This window comes from Neoarius graeffei, chromosome 6 (assembly GCF_027579695.1).
Source record: "Neoarius graeffei isolate fNeoGra1 chromosome 6, fNeoGra1.pri, whole genome shotgun sequence".
Classification (NCBI taxonomy): Eukaryota; Metazoa; Chordata; class Actinopteri; order Siluriformes; family Ariidae; genus Neoarius; species Neoarius graeffei.
The window spans coordinates 90880339-90897822 of NC_083574.1; the positions used below are offsets into that span (position 1 = coordinate 90880339).

Sequence of the window (17484 nt, forward strand, 5' to 3'; positions counted from 1 at the left end):
GGAAAGATCATTGGCAAAAAAAGCAGAGGAAGACAGCGGACAAAGTTCACAGACAGCCTGAACAAGATTTGCAACGAACCACCAGTTCTCTACCATTGATCTCATCAGACGGACTGAATGCAGAGAGGAATGGAGAGCCATGATCGTCGATGTCTGCAAGACCAGACCTGACACCTAAAGAAGAAGAAGACAGGGTCGCAGGCAAGCTGGAGCCTATCCCAGCTGACTACGGGCGAAAGGCAGGGTACACCCTGGACAAGTCGCCAGGTCATCACAGGGCTGACACATAGACACAGACAACCATTCACACTCACATTCACACCTACGGTCAATTTAGAGTCACCAGTTAACCTAACCTGCATGTCTTTGGACTGTGGGGGAAACCGGAGCACCCGGAGGAAACCCATGCAGACATGGGGAGAACATGCAAACTCCACACAGAAAGGCCCTTGCCAGCCACAGGGCTCGAACCCGGACCTTCTTGCTGTGAGGCAACAGTGCTAACCACTACACCACCGTGCCGCCCTAATTGGGAGATCACAGACTTATCTTATTTGGTCAGACCACAAACAATGAAGTGTATTAGGTAATAATTTGAGCACATCTGACATTTATTAATGTTATTTAACAGCATTAAATCATTCACCATTAGAAAGCAATGACAAATCATGTAAATAATGTGACTGATCTTCTCTGATTGCTATAATTAGTCTTGATTTCAGAGCCTTTCAGTATTCACAGTCCTTGATCTTTGCAATAGAAGAGATTAACAACAGTACCACTTTACTGCCTGGAATCTCACTGGGATACAAGATATTTGATACCTGCAGTTCAACAACAATGGGAGCGTGAGTTGCAATGACACTTGTTAATGGAAATGAGAACTCAGTCTTGAATGAGATCTGCACAAAACCAGCCCAGGTGCAGGCCATAATTGGTGAGACATACTCTTCTGTATCCATGGTGATTGCACAGAGTATTGGACCAGTCAGCATTCCCTTAGTAAGAATTTACCCAATTTTCACAATTTTTAAAAGGTATGCAATGTTGAAAAAGAAAATGTGGAGCTGGAATTTTATCCTGTAACCTGTTCTAATTGTCTTGTTCCATAATATAATTGGCAGTTAATAGCATGTACCAAAAAAAAAAGAAAAAAATCATAATGCCTGAGATTTACATTTGTAAATTTAATTTTAGATCAGTCATTTTTCCACCTGTGAGTGTCTCAGTGACAAGAGGAAATATCCATCATTTCTGCGCACTAGCTATTCCTAGTGATTATTACCAGAGCAGAGCACTTGCAGAGATGGTCAAGCACTTTGGTTGGACCTGGGTGGGAGCAATGAGAACAGATGATGATTATGGTAACAGTGGGATGGCTGCATTTACTGAAGCTGCAGAAAAGTTAGGCATTTGCTTAGAATATTCACTTCCATTTTTTAGAACCTATTCACAAGAAAGAGTGCAAAGAATTGTTGAGCAAATCAAAAGCTCTACTTCTCAAGTAATTATTGCATTCCTTGGCAACCGGGATTTGAAAAGTTTACTGCCAGTATTTTTAGAACACAATATCACTGGATTCCAGTGGGTTGGAACTGAAGCTTGGATCTTTAATTCAGAATTGGCCACAATGGATAAACACCATATACTGCAGGGAGCTATAGGGTTAGCTATCCCCAAATCAAAGGTGGAGGGTCTGCAGGACTTCATTTTAAATATACATCCACTGAAATCTGTTGGCAGGGCCATTTTTACTGAATTCTGGGAGGCTTTGTTTAGCTGTAAATATGCAGTGCACAATGATTCAGGGAACATACCAGCTTGCACTGGTAATGAGAAGCTGTCTGAGGTGGAAAATGCATTTACTGATATGACCGTAATGTCAATATTCAATAATGTGTATAAAGGAGTATATGCAATTGCTCATACCTTACATGAACTTCTTGGCTGCAAGCAAACATGTCCTACAAATAAACAGCCTGATCCTTTCACAGTGAGTTAATAGTACTGCTAAGACACTATTTTAACACTTGGGATAATCCAAATAAGCAAACAAAATGTTTGAATATAGTATTCCTTACTGTGTACTCACTTATGTTTAAATGTGCCTTATTTCCCTTTTTATTTCTCTAGTTTCTGCAACAATTGAAGAGGATGCATTTCAAAACCAAAGAGGGTGATCTTCACTGAAGATGTTTTTTTTTTTGACAAAAATGGTGACTCCGCAGCAAAATATGAAATAATCCACTGGCATTTGAATAAAGAGTATCAGCATGAGTTTGTCACTGTTGGGCATTATGACTCATCTCTAACTGGTCATGACCATTTATTTGTAAATGTCACTTCTATTATGTGGGCACAAAATACAAATCAGGTGAGTATTAGAGAGAAATTATATGCAGTGTCAGTAAAAACATTCCTAATATGTAAAAGGAAAAATGTACAGTTATATAATTAGTTTAGGTTGTTAAATTAATGTTTTATCATCATAGGTGCAAATTTCTGTGTGCAGTGAGAGCTGTCCTCCTGGAACAAGGAAGGCTGTACAGAAAGGAAAGCCCATCTGCTGTTTTGACTGCATACCATGTGCTGAAGGAGAGATCAGTAATGTAACAGGTATGAAACTTATTCCTTCTCTCACTATATATTCTATAAGCTGTCAAGGAAAGTGGGGAGACTTGAGATGGGGACACTTGGGGTAGTTTGTATTCCCATAAATTAATTTCAACCAATCAGGTTTTAGATCACATCAGATATTAGATGTTGCCATATCGAGTAATCTACTTTCTTTGGAGCCACAAAGCTGGACAATGCAACAAGGTATGTGTAGTTAAATATTTTTGATAACTAAAACTTGTATTTTCTATTTTGGAATCCACGTTTAATTCTATGGTATAATTTTTGCTGATGAATTCAGGATTTGTTAGGAATTAAATTATGTAGCCTTTAGTTGCCATATAGAGTATTATTTATTAAACTTAAATTCCAGGGGAACACCCCCTCAAAAAAAAAAAATTAAAAATAAATAGCCAGATGGGGAGAGTTGGGACAGTTCATGTTCCAGGTTTTTTTTTGTTTTTTTTTTTCGTGTGTGTGTTTTACAAATCTAAAATTATTTCTAAAAATGTGGGAGTGTACCTGCATGAGGATTAAGCTTTTTTTCATTCCTTATTGAATGGAATTATTTTGTCTAGTCAGGTAAACTGACATTTTTCTATAGTTGTGCCAGCACTGTGAGTTCGTACAGTTCATATGTTCGTATAAGCTGCCAACATGGTACCGTGGATGGCTGCCTCAGTGTGTTGATGCACATAGTTTTGTCTTATTTTGTTTTTTTATGCTCAGTTCTCTGCTGTGGTACTGCTTTCACCAGAGAAGAGTTCATGGACATCAGAGTAACAATTGTAGGTTATTTATTTGCCACTTTTCTGGTATCATCCATGGAATCATTGGATATTGTGGTGAAAGGTCAACTCACCATCTTTGCTCATTCAGTGAGATTCTGGAGGAGATGAAAATGCACTGGTGCACTCGTGTCTCCACTGACACAGACATCACACTCCACTGTAAGCGATATTTCTCTTCAATGCACAATCATTATGCAAGAAACTGGACAAACTCCAGCTGCTGATGGCAAGAAACGGAGACTTTTCTTCATCTTCTGTTTTATGTTTCACAGACATTTGGCTATGTGGATCCATAGCACATTCTGTGCTTCAGCTAGCTGGCTTCCAACTTTTCATAGTGGACCATGACACATAACTCTCCAGCAAAACAAATCTAAACAGTTTTTTTTAAATGGCCAAACAGGGAAGGGAATATTTTGGATCACTGTGATACTATAGTCAACAGTGCCTATCATGCCGTCCTATGTCATGCACTGGGCCACTCTGACCCCTGCTTCACCTGATTCCTGCATACATGCAGAAATTAAAGCTGTGTAAACGTACAGTGAGGACATCAAAGAAGTGGAGCAGTGAGGCTGTAGAGGATCTTCAGGCGTGCTTGGACTGTACTAACTGGGATGTGTTCAGAACTGCTAACTAAAGATTGAGTTTACAGAGGCTATGACATCCTCCATCAGCTTCTGTGAGGACTGCTGCATTACAGAACTGCTAACAAAAAACTGAGTTCACAGAGGCGATGACATCCTCCATCAACTTCTGTGAGGACTGCTGCATTCCAGCAGCAGGGTGAGTTACAATAATGACAAACCTGGTTCGCACCAAAACACAGACAGCTCAGGTTGCAAAAGGAAGGAGCATTCAGGAGTGGGAACAGGGACAGGTCTAAAGGGTACCTGTACAGTATTTAAATATGATCAATATTGGAAGTGCAAGCATGAATTATAATACTGCACACAAGCACAGCCATCTGATTAGTAGGTTTAAGCTCTTAAAAGTCCATAAGCACATCAAACTTTATTGCACATGGGCAACCAATATGGCACCCAGGATGTGACGGAATTGCCAAATACCGGAAGTTAAGTGTAGGTGATGTAAACATACTTATTAGCCTGGATTTCATCAGGTGAAAATGAATTATCTTCAATCAGTTTGGATAGCAGAGAAACCAAGTATCTGTATGAACCTCAGAAAAAGGACTATCTCCATCTGGTAAGTTATTTAAGCAGCAAATCTTCAGATGATTCTCAGGATAAAATACAGTGGTGCTTGAAAGTGTGTGAACCCTTTAGAATTTTCTATATTTCTGCATAAATATGACCTAAAACATCATCAGATTTTCACACAAGTCCTAAACATAGATAAAGAGAACCCAGTTAAACTAATGAGACAAAATATTATACTTGGTCATTTTTTTAATTGAGGAAAATGATCCAATATTACATATCTGTGAGTGGCAAAAGTATGTGAATCTTTGCTTTCAGTATCTGGTGTGACCCCCTTGTTCAGCAATAACTGCAACCAAACATTTCCAGTAACTGTTGATTAGTCCTGCACACCGGCTTGGAGGAATTTTAGCCCAATCCTCCATACAGAACCGCTTCAACTCTAGGATGTTGGTGGGTTTCCTCACATGAACTGCTCGCTTCAGGTCCTTCCACAACATTTCGATTAGATTAAGGTCAGGACTTTGACTTGGCCATTCCAGAACATTAACTTTATTCTTCTTTAACCATTCTTTGGTAGAACGACTTGTGTGCTTAGGTTCATTGTCTTGCTGCATGACCCACCTTCTTTTGAGATTCAGTTCATGGACAGATGCCCTGACATTTTCCTTTAGAATTCACTGGTATAATTCAGAATTCATTGTTCCATCAATTATGGCAAGCCGTCCTGGCCCAGATGTAGCAAAACAGGCTGATGATGTCTTAGGTCATATTTATGCAGAAATATAGAAAATTCTAAAGGGTTCATAAACTTTCAAGCACCACTGTAGGTGATGCTTTGCAAGTGCAATATTGGGAAAGCAGGTTGAAGGGTTCAGCAATTATCTTGTGTCAATGTGGAAAGTGTGCCAAGCACAAACTGACACTGAATGTGATTGCTGTAATGAGTACAAACTTTTATGTGACATGATACAGGCAGTCATTTAATTGTTTGATGGATAAACCCAGTTTGGAAATGTATCTTGCACACAAGCCTACACTGGAAATGGCCTATATACAGGCCATGATAGCCAGGGATGTGAGAGGGCCAGCATCAGATAGAGAACTTACAAATTGATTAGCAGCCTATATATATATATATATGTTAGTGTGTGTGTGTACATGTTTATGTATATGCGTGTCCAGACTAGCTATAAAGCCTTTTTATTTATTACATGTATGAATATAGATACTGACATGCCAAGTGCCACAATAGTTTCTATGTTCTAAATATAGGCAAATGATAGCTCAAAGCCGAGTGTGAATTCTTGTGAGTTCCCCCCGTGTGAAGCGCACAGAGCATACAGTTGTGGTCAGAAGTTTACATACAGTGACATGAATGTCATCTTGGATATGAATGTCATGGCAGTAGTTGGGCTTTCAGTAATTTCTTTGAACTGTTCTTTTTCTGTGGCAGAATGATGGTACAGCATACATCTTTAATTAAAAAAAAAAAAACACTAGAATTTGGTGCCCAAATTTTAATTTTTGTTGGGTTTTCTGAAATCAACACAGGGTCAAAATTATACCTACAGGGTCAAAAATTTACATGCACTCACTTAGATTATTACAGTAATTCAGAGGTGCTGAAACTTCCAAAATGTATTTTATCTTGCCAAGGCCAAGGTCTCTTAACTTCCTGTTAGTAATCATGATTGACTACAGCTGGTAGCTTCCCTGTGCCTTCCTAAAAAAGTGTTTGTTTACAGCACTCATTGGATTGACCAAAACACAATAAAATGGGAATGTCCAAGGAGCTCAGTGCAGATCTGAGAAAGAGGATCACAGATGTACACAACTCCAGAATGTCTCTTGGAGCAATTTCTAAACAACTGCAAATTCAAACAATCGTTATTGTGAGGTGTAGTCATTTTGCCAAGCCACTTTGATTCAAGAAAACCCAAACTGTCACTCTCAGCTGAAAGGAAATTGGTCTGGATAGTCAGGAACAACCTGGGAACCACCATGGCACAGCCCTGCCATGAACTGGAAGCTGATGGATCACTGTCTATAGTTCAGTGAGTTTTATATCTCGATGGACTAAGAGGCTGCTATCCAAGAAATAACGCCCTGCTCCAAAATTGACACCTTCAAGTTTAACTAAAGTTTGAAGCTGACCACACAGACAAAGAAAAAAAGCCTTCTGGAGGCTCCTGGCACAACCCTCCCCAATCTATCTGGGTTTGAGACCAGCACTCCCATATGTACTGGCTTGTGCAACCCCAGTGGCTGGGTATTTTTACCTAATCTGCATGTCTTTGAACTGTGGGAGGAAACCAATTGAAACCAGTGCAAACAACATGCAAACTCCACTAGGAAGGACCCCTGTTGGTGATGAGAATCAAACCCAGAACTTTACTGCTATGAGGCAACAGTGATAACCTTTTCACCACTGTGCCAACCTTTTCACCACTGTGCCACCCAGAAAAAAAGCTTTCTCTTATCATGTTTGTTTTTTTCAACCTTAGGCTTTGCACTCCACTATTTTTCAACAATGTTTTGTACATCCAGCTACACTGTGGTGTCAGGAGCAGTGAGCCAATCAAGATGCAGGAAACCTATCGACAATTTTAAATCATGCTGACCTTTGACACTGTCCACAAAATGGCAATATTGCTACACTCTGAAGTGGAACTTGCATGAACAGGAATACAAAATAATTTTAAAGCACTGCTTTCTGTGACAGTATGACAATAGAGGGTGTTCAAAATTCGTTTATGCAAAATGGATTGCAGTTCTTGCCTTTGTTTATTTTTCGGTACAGGTACCCTTTAAAGTGTCAAGGAGCAGGTTTAGCATGGGGGTGAGAGAAAATACACAACTGTACTCTGAGAAACTCCAAGACCAGTTCTCAGCCAATGACTCTGCGTCTGTCTGGAAAAGGCTCAGACAGATCACAAACTACAAACCTACATCCCCCAACTCTCTTAAGGACTTGTACCTTGCCAACCAACTGAAAGAGTTCTATTGTCACTTTGAAAGACAATGGGACTGACCTGACACTGTCCCCCCATGACTCTGTACACCAATTCCTGTCCACCACCCCCACCCTTCTCCTCAGCTGCAGCCAGGGCCTCTCTGCAACTTCACACCTTGGAGGGTCTCCTCCCCACCATAGCCACAACTCTCTCCATTCTGGAGAAAATCCTTAGCACACACTTCAAGAGGCTGAAACCCTGCAAAGGAGCAGGTCTCTCCATCCACCCTGAAGCACTGTGCTGATCAGTGGTCTTCAGAACTCACAGACATCTTTAACACCTCCCTGGAGGCATGCCATGTGCCAGCCTGCTTCAAGGCCTCCACTAGTATCCCTGCCCCCCCCCCAAAAAAAAAAACAAGGATCACAGGATTTAATGACTACAGACGCACTGCCCTCACCTCTGTGGTTATGCAGTCATTTTAGCACCTTGTGCTTTCTCATCTTAAATACGTCACTGACCCACTCCTGGATCCCTTGCAGTTCACCTGTGGAGACAACAGGTCTGTAGACAATGCTGTCAACATGGCTCTGCATTTCACCCTCCAGCACCTGGACTCACCAGGAACCTACACTAGGATCCTGTTTGTGGATTTTAGCTCTGCCTTCAACACTATCATCCCAGATCTTCTGCAGGACAAGCTCTCCCATCTGAGTGTGCCTGATTCCACCTGCAGGTGGCTCACTGACTTTCTGTCTGACAGGAAGCAGCATGTGAAGCTGGGGAAGCACGTCTCTGACTACTGGACTATCAGCACCAGATCCCCCAAGGCTGCATCCCCTCTTCTCTTCTCTTCTCTTCTCTTCTCTTCTCTTCTCTTCTCTTCTCTTCTCTTCTCCCTGTACACTGACAGCTGCACCTGCAGTCATCAGTCTGTCAAGCTCCTGAAGTTCACAGACAACACTACCCTCATTGGACTCCTCTCTGATGAGGATAAGTTTGCCTATGGATGGAAAATTGACCATCTTATGACCTGGTGCAGGCAGAACAACTTTGAGTGCAATGCTCTAAAGACAGTGGAGATGACCTGTAGACTTCAGGAAGAGCTCTGCCACACCTGCCATATCACCCTATTTGTCTCTCCAGTGACATCTGTAGAGTGTTTCTGCTTCCTATATGGCATGACCATCACACAGGACCTCATGTGGGAGATGAACATTAGCTCTCTCTCACCAAGAAAGCACAGCAGAGGATGGACTTCCTGTGGCAGTTGAAGTTCAACCTGCCAAAGTCAATGATGATGCACTTTTACACTGCCATCATTGGGTCCATCCTCACTTCCTCCATCACTGTCAGATACACTGCTTTCACTGCCTAGGATAAAGGCAGATTGCAACATATCATTGACTCTACCATGAAGGTGATTCGCTGTGATCTTTGATCACTTCAGGACCTGTATGACTCCAGGACCCGAAGGAGGGCAGAAGGGATTGTGGCCAACCCCTCCCGCCACAAACACAAACTTTTAAGACACTCCCCTCTGGTAGGAGGTTGCAGTCCATCAGGAACCAAAAATTCATTTTTTTCCCTGCTACAGTTGGCCTCATCAATAAGGTCAGACACCCCCACTGACTCTGTGTGTCGATCATCGTGTTCTGGACAACTATCAAGTCAGCAGTCTTCCCCATGATTGTGGTTATGTGTAGTGAGCTAAACCAAGAGAAACATGGTATTAATACTGTTTTACTCAAACTCAAAATGAAATATTCCAATATTTTGAGATTTTTTTGTGCTGAAGGTGATAATTATCAAAATTTAAAAAAGAAAAATGTTTGAAATATTTTAGTTTACATGCAATGAGTCAAGAATACATTAAATGTATTCTTTCTTAAATAACTGATGGAAAATATTGAACATTTTCACAATATTCTAATTGTTTGAGATGCACGAGTATAAGTTGATTATTTTGCCTACATGCAGTATCTAACATCTCTTTTTCTGCTGATTATTTCCTCTTTTATGTTGTGACAGATTCCATTGAATGTAAACAATGCTATCAAGACAACTGGTCAAATCCTCAGCGAGATGAATGTGTGAAGAAGGAAATTGAATATTTGTCCTACAAAGAAACTATGGGAATTTTGCTGACAGCTGTTTCTATTGTTGGGGCATTTATGACAATGGTAATAGCAGTCATATTCTTTAGACATAAAAATACCCCAATTGTCAAGGCCAACAACTCTGAACTGAGCTTCCTACTGCTCTTCTCTCTGACTCTGTGTTTACTTTGTTCACTTACTTTCATTGGTCAGCCCTCTGAGTGGTCCTGTATGCTGTGGCACACAGCGTTTGAGATCACCTTCGTCATCTGCATCTCCTGTGTACTGGGAAAAACATTAGTGGTGTTGATGGCTTTCAGGGCTACACTTCCAGGCAGTAATGTCATGAAATGGTTTGGGCCACCACAACAGAGATTCAGTGTTCTTTTTTTCACTCTCATACAGGTCCTTATTTGTGTGCTTTGGTTGACAATATCCCCTCCATTCCCCTTGAAAAACCTCAAGCGCTATTAGGAAAAAATCATTTTCAAATGTCGCTTGGGTTCAAACCTAGGTTTCTGGGCTGTGCTGGGTTATATAAGTTTTTTGGCACTTGTATGTTTTCTTTTGGCTTTTCTGGCTCGGAAGTTGCCTGATAATTTTAATGAAGCCAAATTTATCACATTTAGTATGCTGATCTTCTGTGCAGTTTGGCTCACTTTCATTCCGGCTTATGTCAGCTCTCCTGGAAAATTCTCTGTAGCTGTAGAGATATTTGCCATTTTAGCATCAAGCATTGGCTTATTATTCTGTATATTTCTTCCAAAGTGTTACATCATAATACTTAAACCTGAGAAAAATACTAAAAAGCAAATGATGGGCAAATTTATTTGAAGGAGTAGCCTTTTTGTTGTTCTGATATGCTCTTTTATCTTTTTTCAAGCATGCGACTCTTACAATTAACATCAGCTTTATAACATTTTAGACCCAAGCTTAGCATATTTTTTGTGCGACAAGTGCTGTAAACTGATGTTGAATTATGTGTACTTTTTTCAATTTTAAGTGCACATACAAATTCCATCCATTATCTGTAGCCACTTATCCTATCCAGAGTCGCAGGCAAGCTGGAGCCTATCCCAGCTGACTCTGGGCAAAAGTGTACAGCCTGGACAAGTTGCCAGGTCATTACAGGGCTGACACACAGAGACAAGCAACCATTCACCCCTCCGGTGAATTTAGGGCCACCAAATAGCCTAACCTGCATATCTTTGGACTGTGGGGAAACTGGAGCACCCGGAGAAAACCCACGCAGACACAGGGAGAACATGCAAACTCCACACAGAAAGGCCCATCTAAGTGAGAACCCCCTGAAAAAAAATTGACCTCACTGGCCACTGGATGTCCTGACTCAACAGCCAAAATGAATCAGTCCATTAATTTTGGGGAGTTGATTACAACTTGATAATGTCCACTGTGACCTCAATTTATTTTCTTTTTCTTTTTTTTAATGGCAGAAAATCCTTTGGCTGTTCTATCATGCAATCTCCCATCACATCTCACTTTTTAGATGTTTAAAGCCAAACCAAACCTTACAACCGTGGATGGCAAGGTGGTATAGTGGTTAGCACTGTCGCTTCACAGCAGGAAGGTTCTGGGTTCAAGCCCGGGAGCCTTTCTGTGTGGAGTTTGCATGTTCTCCCTGTGTCTGCATGGGTTTCCTCCAGGTACTCTGGTTTCCCCCATAGTTCAAAGACATGCAGTAGGGGTTAACATGGGGTGGCCTTGAACAAGGTACCTAACCCTGAGTGCTGTAGTATGGCTGCCCACTGCTCTGGGTGCGTGTATTCACTGCTTCAATGGGTTAAATGCAGAGGATGAATCTCACTGTGCATGAGTGTGCATGTGACACACAAAGGTTTCTTTAAAAAAAATAAGATCTGTTTGCCGATCACAGCAAGTGCACTGGTCCCCCTGTTTGTTTTTAATAATAATAATAATATCACAACAATTTATCCATTTTAAACATTGTGATATTGCTAAAAATAGGTGTCCCTGTGCACAGACATTTGCACTGAAAGTGGATGTCTGCTTGTGATGTAGCTTACTCATGAGTACACCGTATACCTTCGTAGCACACAGCCATCAAATTAAGCCTTCTAATTCTAACAAATAAATAAATACATTTTCTCTGCTCATGTGTGTGTGTGTGTGTGTGTGTGTGTTAGAACCTGCGTCTGTCCTAGTTCAGATGCGTCGACATAAGAGCGCTCTGGAGCAGGGCCAAAACAAACCACACGAATGAAATCAATCTGGTTTATTCATGCACTGCTCAGTGATACACAGAAAGAGCAGGGTTTATATACATCAGAAGCTTGCGTGACAAGATAAGTAAGGGGCTCGGGGGCACAAGGTGAAACTCGCCAGATAAGGAGTCGTTTTTGTTATACATGAAAGAGCAGACCATACACCCCCTAGAACAGGAGGAACCAGGAAGGTGGTTTCAGCGAAACTAGAAGGTACAGAGAAAATAAAAGAGTATGTTCTCGCGATTATGCACGTTTACCAGGGTGTGAAAGGGTCATAAAGCTCAGGACAGCTATGCACGAGAACACACACAATCTTACAATCCCCTCTTTTATACTTTGTTTACAGAGTATAACTACAGTTTAGACTCTAACGTATTGACAGACATAACAAGACTGATTAGTATGTTGTTTAGCAGTCCAATTGGCAAATCGCCAAAAAACGTTGTCCTCGTGGCTGGCTTGAGCGGGATTCCCTGCTCCAAGCGCTAAGACCAATACCAGAAGGAAAGTCATACTGGTCACTGACTTTGTTCTTTCTGTGTCCACAGGATGTAGATAGTTGAAGGTAGCCCAGGCTCACGTGTCTTCCAGATTCCTCAGTTCAGAAGTCTGCGGGACGCACCGACCATCCCCTCTTTGTAGATCAGCCGAAACCGGATCACTCCGGATGCTGGAAAGGGGATCCCTGAAAAGGCCGTCAGCTATTGTCACAACAACCTTCTGTAACACAAAAACCTGTTAGACATCATCATCATAGATTCAATTTACTATTGGAGCCTTCTTGATTCGGCTGGCGTGGATCCACTGTGGAAAAAGGTCAGTTAGTACAGCCGTTCGAGTTACAGCGAGCACATCCGTGGGTTCACTGTAGGGTGGTTCCTCTAGAGGAGTGCCTAATTTAGCGAATTTCTTTACCAACACTTTATCCCCTACCTCAAAGGGGTGAGTGGGTGCCTCAGGAATGGGAGGCTTTTTGGAATTTAGTCTCGTCCAGTACTCATCCAACACCCGCATGAGACCCACGGCGTACTCACTGAGATGTACATCAAGATCACTCGTTCCTATAGCCTGCATACCTCTGCGCCAGGGTGTAGGAAAAGGCCGGCCCATCACGAGCTCGTACGGAGACAGGTTGTCGAGGGCCACTTGAGCGGTCATTCGCATGTCAGCGAGAACTAAAGGCAAAACTTGTACCCAATTTTTAGTGCCGGTTTCTTGCATGGCTTTACGCAGCTTACCCTTGATTGTTCTGTTTGCGCGCTCCACAATGCCGGAGGACTGCGGATGGTACGGGATGTGGAAACGCCAATGGATTTTTAGGTCCTTACATAGTTCTTGGGTCACCTTAGAGGTGAACGGCGTCCCTTTGTCAGAGTCTATCCCTACCGGGAGGCCATAACGCGGAATGATTTCTTGCGTCAATTTGTTTACCGCCGTGCGAGCGTCTTCTTTCCCACAGGGGAAAGCCTCCACCCATCGTGAAAATTTGTCGACCATGACCAAAAGATACTTAAAGGGGCCCTGCTTTGGCATGTGAGTGAAGTCAATCTGCCATTCTTGGAACGGCGTGTCTGGTAAAGGAATGTGCTGATGTACCGCGCCTGGTTTAGATGGATTATTCTGTGCGCACGTTAAACACCTGTCCAGAATGTGATGTACATCAGTGTGTATTTTGTCAATACAAAATGTTTTGGATAGATCCTCCACTACCCCTCTTCGGCCGCGGTGAGTGGGACCATGAAACTCGCGGACGAGAAATGGAGTACAATGTCTAGGCAAACAAAGGCGGCCCTGAGCATCGATCCGAACGCCGTCAGACGGCTGCGCGCCGCATGAGTCCCAGAAATGGTTGTCTGAGGCCGAAGCGGAGGCCTGGAGGGAGATCAAGTCAATGTCCGGAAGAACGGCACTAATCATACGGCTGGATGAGACCAGGGAGAGAGTAAGCGAAGGCGGAAAAACACCGGAGGCAGCCGCGGCTTTGGCAATGCGATCGGCGAGAGAGTTTCCCCTGATCTCAAAAGAGTCCCCAATACAATGAGCACGAGTCTTAACAATGGCTAAAGCGCGCGGGAGAAGACACGCTGTAATAAGATCAGTAACAAGCGAAGAATGAGAAATGGGCTTACCGTCTGCAGTGGTGAACCCACGCGAAGCCCAAATCCGACCAAAGTCGTGAGCAACGCCGAAAGCGTAACGTGAGTCAGTGTAGATAGTGACGTCTGTGTCCTGAGCAATAACACATGCACGGGTTAGAGCGTATAGTTCGGCAGCCTGAGCCGAGGAGAAAGGAAGAGAAAAAGCTTCAACAGTTTCATCAGGAAGGCGGCACACAGAATAACCACACACAAAGACGCCGTCAGAGGGGCGTGAGCACGAGCCGTCCACAAACAGCGAATCACCTGAAAGTAACGGGGTGGAGCGTAAGTCGGGGCGGATACTTGTCTCAAAAAGAATGTCAGAAATGCAGTCGTGTGTTTCAGAAGGAAGAAAATCATCCTGTGAATTGAGGAGGCGCTGAAGCGCGTGCGCGAGAGAATCAAAGGAGGAGGAGGGCTTAACAGTAAGGTTTTCGGTGGCCAAAAGAATAGACTCGAATCCAGAGCGACGCTGCGCAGATAAATGCTGGGTACTAAGGTTCTTTAATACGTGCACTACATCATGAGTGGTGTGGAGAACAAGCGGGTGAGACAAAACCAGCCGTTCAGCGTCCGTGACCATGACAGCACATGCAGCCACCGCCCTGAGGCAAGCAGGGAGACCCTGTGCCACAGAATCGAGAGTTTTAGAGAGGAACGCACAAGGCCGCATACCCCCCCCGTGCTCCTGCGCCAAAACCCCAGACGCAGTTCCCTGCTGGTTGCACACATATAAATGAAACGGCAAACGGTAATTCGGAAGTCCGAGAGCAGGGGCCGAGCATAAAGCCTGTTTCAAGGCCCTGAAGGCCGTCAGCATCTCATCAGACCACACCAGGGGCTGAGTCAAAGGGTCCGAGTGCAGAATTGCAGAGCGCAGACACTTGTCATAGGTGGAACAGTCAGGAATCCACTGGCGGCAGTAATTGATAAGTCCCAGAAAAGCCATGAGGGCGTGTTTGGTGGCAGGCACCTGAGTGTCTAGGATGACCTGCACACGCTCGGGGCTGAGCCTGCGGGAGCCCTGGGAGAGATCGTGACCCAGATATCGAACAGTGGGGAGGCAGAACTGAAGCTTAGTTCGTGAGACCTTAAAGCCTTCTTGCGCCAGAAGGGAGAGGAGAGCAAGTGTAGCTGTAGCGCAAATGTCCTTATCCTCCGCCGTTACCAGAAGATCATCCGCATACTGGAGCACGGAGGAGCCCGAGGGGAGGCACAAATCGGCCAAGGCGTCCCTCACTACGGCTGTAAAAACCGCGGGGGAATCGACATATCCTTGGGGTAACCTGGTCCATGTGTACTGCTTTCCCCTGTGCGTAAAAGCGAACAGGGGCTGTGTGTCGTGGCCCACAGGGACGCTGAAAAAGGCAGAACAGAGATCAATTACAGAGAAAAAAGCATGTTCACACGGAATCGAGGCCATAAGAGAGGGAACGTCTGGAACTAATGGGGCGACTGGGACAATAAGCTCATTAATCTTACGCAAATCCTGGGTGAAACGCCACGTGCCGTTGGGCTTCTGCACCGGGTTCACTGGAGTGTTATAAGGGCTAACACAGGGGACGACCACACCTTGCTCTAGGAGAGAACATAAAACATCATCAATGCCAGACAGTTTAGCTGGGGAAAGGGGGTACTGTTTTACATATACTGGCGAAGAGTGTTTAATGACCGCCTCGTAAGGGGTACACTTAACAAAGCCCACCTCGTCCTTATGTTTCGCCCAAAGAGAAGCTGGGAGATCAGAAAGAGAGGGTGTGAGGCAGGTAACGGCACAAGCAGCATTGAGAAGGTTAATCAGGCATGCAAACAAAGGAGTGAGAAAACTTCAGTAAAGGATCAAGGGCACAAGTAACAGAAAGGGGGGGCGTGCAACTGGAATGGAAAGGAACCCCTTCTATTCCCACAGAGCTTACAGACCGTGTAGATAAAGGACCCGCATATTCCCTCCCCACTGAGGACAGGGTAGCCCCGGTGTCGAGTAAAAAAGGATATTCAGTCCCTGCCAGGCATAAAACAATAGTAGGGAGATCTTCGTTAAGGGGGGAGCTGAATGAAAGATTTAACATAGCAACGGTCGGGGTTTCATCGCTCTGAGGGCAGCCCTATGGGCGGGCAGGATCTCTCTGCCCTGTGGGGCTTGAACCGGCGCGCATGACGGGTTTCTCGCGTTCCTGCTCATCTCGCTGTTTCGCATGACATTCTCTTATCCAGTGCCCCTCTTTTCCACAATAGTGGCACTTTCCATTTCTCCTCCCTCCCCCACCGCGCGGCCCCATTCGGCGACCCCTCTCCTGTCGTCCATCTACCCGTCCGCCCGGCACAACAGATAAACATGCTTTATTCGTCTTACAGTCTAGGAGACCATCGCTCTCCAGCGTGCGTACTCGCTCCCCGGCCTGACGGAGGACCAGATTATTCCGGTCACTCCAGTGATGTTTTAATACGCTCTGTATTTCGGGGCGACAATTAGACAGAAAGGTGGACAAGAACATTGGGTTCGGGTTTGCCAAATCAAGTTCAAGACCTCCCAAATGTTGCCAAACTTCCCCAAAGCGCTTCCAGAAAGCCGACGTCAGCTCAGAACGCTCCTGTTTGCAGTTAGTGACCTGTGACAGGTCTCTATTTGCTTGTTTTAAGGCGAGCAGGTATCGCGTCAACTGCTCGCGAAGCTGCTGCAGCGCGTCCGGCGTGTCTTTCCAAAAGAAGGTAGACACGGTGCGCTGGCGAGGGCGACCGTTTTCCCCTACCGGAGGCAATTCCTCCTTAACATTAACAGCAATATCGTTGACGGGGCGGAGGACCTGTACGTTTTCTAACAGGGCCGTCTCATCATATGCGCCTCCTAATTTATTTTGCAGAATAAACCGGTAATCAGCTCCCGTAAGCTGACAATTACGAGAAACATTTTAGGAATCGTTTTTGCAGCTGACGGCGATTTACCAGTAATTTTTCCAGCCTTACTATAAGGTGGAGGTTTACTATCTAACGAGGCTGGAGGAGCAGAATGAGATTTGGATTTTCCTAGCGCCGCCTCCTCCGTTTCCTTGGTGACGGGTGCAGCCCGAGGCTTCGGGATGGATTTCAGGACTGAACGGGGAGTATAAGCCTGTTTAAAATTATCCCAAATCTTCTTCATATCATACCATTTGGCATATCCATCCCGCATATACGGGCGATCCCAGCCGGGGTCCCCTAATCCCTCATAAATCATGCGATGGGCCGATGCAAGATAACCAGGATCGAAAGTACCTTGGCGAGGATATGAAGGAATTTGAGGGTTGGCCTCGGTCCAACCTGCCAAATTATCGAGCCAAGGAGAAACATAATAAGCGAAACCGCACCTAGTCATCCATTCGGCCGGGGTTTCCCCTGGCGCAGGTTTAGGGAACGAGTTTCCCATCGTACAATGACAACAGACGGATCTGAAGAGGAACAGACGGAAATGTGTCGTAAATTTGTATAGCGCGCTCT

At 44.2% G+C, this 17484-nt stretch overlaps 1 pseudogene; it reads left to right on the forward strand.

Moving 5' to 3' along the window:
• Positions 1-9624, forward strand: part of LOC132888382 (extracellular calcium-sensing receptor-like) — a 44392-nt pseudogene extending 34768 nt beyond the window's left edge.
• The last annotated feature ends 7860 nt before the right edge of the window (positions 9625-17484 follow it).